The following is a 2,717-nucleotide window of genomic DNA, read 5'->3' on the forward strand; positions in this document are numbered from 1 at the left end:
ATCTATATTGATTTATCTAATCATTTTATAAACTAAATTATTTACCTGTGCACTTAGTTGAAAACTCAAAAATTGAACTGTTTTATTGGTGAAAAGTTTGGCTTTGGATTGGAAAATGCGGAAAATTTTATCAAATTAAACTCCTTAGGCGGTGTATTTACAAAGTTTCAATGGTTTTGAAAGGACTTTCAAGATGATGATTTTCTCAAATTCTCCTTCGTAGTTTTAATACAGCTGTGAGATGTGACGTAATAGTAAACCGACTTTCACGTTCTCTTGTATCCTTTGTAGCAGTTTCGTAATAACTCTAAAAGAGTCCGGTCATGTATCTCGGGTTTGGGAAAAAAGCCAAATAAAAAATTTTAATTTTTGAATATATGTACTTTCTTAAAATTGTGTTTCGTTATGCAGTTACTAGGAAATCCTGAAACGTACTTCAAGATAAGTAATTCATATTCTCAGCATAAAAACAAAAACACTAACCCAAGACGACTCTCTCGGTTCCAGTTCTGCCCCCCCTCTCCCAACCCTCCCTTATTAACTGAAGTTTCGGTGGGACTAACGTTATGACTGCAATCTCCACCATATGAGGCTTTGCTACTTAACTTTGACATGATTTCGACTCAGAAAATAAACTTATTGCATAATACTACAAACTAGCCTCTGAAAGGACTGGAACTTTAACTGACAAAAGGCATGCACACGGAAAATCTAAAGGTCATGTTTCAGGCGACGAATGGAGACTGGGTGTTTGGAATGCTGGGGGGGGGGGGATGATCTCAAGGTAAAAGAATTGCGTGAAACTATGGACATGAGGAAACCAGGTATTTTCTGTGTGCCTGAAACAAAGAAAATGGGCTGCGAAACCAAAGACATAAAAAACGGTGTATTGAAAGGCGGTTTTGAAATATGGTCAGAAGTAGACAGTAAATCACATTGTAAACAAGGAGTAGGTCTGATTTTGAATGAAAGAGCAAAGCAGCATCTCGAAGACCATGATTTCGTATCTCCCAGACTGCTGTGGGCTAGAATGAAAGTTGGATTTGAAATTATAGTGATTCCAGAGAAGTAACAGACGCTTTCTGGGACACTTTAAATGACACAATAAATATTTGCGAACATGGGGAAAGAATAATTCTACTAGGAGACATGAACGGGTGGGTAGGCATCCAAAATCAGGATACAGAAAGAGTACTTAGAAAGGGGTCTGTTTATTACAAATACTTGGTTTAGACATAAAATGATCGACATGTACACCCGGTTTAAAGGAAATAGCCGCAGTATAATTGACTTTGTTGTTGCGGATGAAAGACTAAGAGAGTTAGTCGAAGATACAAGGGTCATGAGGGGTCCCGAATGCAATACTGATCATTACCTTCTGATCTCAAAAATTAACTTAGGTCGGGGATGGAGAAAAAAGAGAACCAAGAAAACAAAACAAATGCGAATCAAAATTAAGAACCTACAGAAACCGGATGTGCGAATGTCTGGTGATACGCGGTGGAATAATGAAATTCAGGCTGCCCAAAAAGCAAAGAGAGAAGCGTACAGGAGAAGTTTGAACATTGTAGGTCTTAGCAATGAGGAAAGAAATATACGTAGAAATGATTATGCACGAAAACAGGATACTCAAACGATTAGTTAAGGAACGTGAAGATACAATTGAAGCAGAAGAAGAGATGAAAGTACAAAACGACTTTGAAGGAAGCAAGAAACTGCTTTATAAAAAAAATGGAAGGAAACAAAAGTAGAGAATTTGTCAACATTAGAAAGAGCAGGGGGAAATGGTATATGATGCAGACGGAATACTAGAGGCTTTCGAGACTATTTTAGGAAACAATTCGAAGATGAAGCTATAGGAGACCACAACTGCGATGTTGAACACGATGCGATAGAAAACTCAATTTAGAAAGTCTGTGTCACTGAGGTAAGGAATATAATTAAGAACTTGAAAAACGGTAAGGCTGCCGGGGTAAACGGTATTAATGCTAAAATGCTTAAACACGGTGGCAAGTACATACCACATAGACTGTGCGAATTGATAAATTTTTCTTTGGGAATGGGAGACGTCCCAGATGATTGGAAAAAGCGATTATCGTACCAATGTACAAAATAAAGGGAGACAAAAGCGACTGCAATAAGTACAGAGGGATTAGCTTATTATGTACCGTAAGTCAAATATACTCAAAAATACTTATTCGTAGGGTAATAAAAATAACAGAAACAAAGATTTGGGAAGTCCAAAGTGGGTTTATGCCAGGAAGGTCATGTACGGATCAAATATTTAGCTTGAGAGCATGTGACACTTAAATCAACCGACCAAGCCAGTCCTAAGATCGAAATTTATTCCCATATTTAAAAATAAAAGTTTTAAAAAAGCGGAAAAATTTTGGGGAAGTATTAATAAACGCAAAAGGAAGGTTTATAGGCTTGCGTGTATTTAGGAAAGAAAATTTTTTTTTTTATAAAAATAGTAATTGTTGGTAAATATGCTCTACTTTATCGATAACACCTGTTGTGTCAGTAACTGGATTTTTTTATTCAGACGGCAGGTGGCGCTAGAGCTCGACTTTTGGATTTAAAATTGTTCTAATGCACATTCCATTCAAAGTGAACATAACCTACAATCTCAACTCCATTTTCGATAATTTGGCGGTATATTCAAATTTCGATACATCAGAATACAAAATTTTAATATTTTGATACCTCGTCTATGC

The sequence above is a fragment of the Belonocnema kinseyi genome, chromosome 9 (assembly GCF_010883055.1).
Source record: "Belonocnema kinseyi isolate 2016_QV_RU_SX_M_011 chromosome 9, B_treatae_v1, whole genome shotgun sequence".
Classification (NCBI taxonomy): Eukaryota; Metazoa; Arthropoda; class Insecta; order Hymenoptera; family Cynipidae; genus Belonocnema; species Belonocnema kinseyi.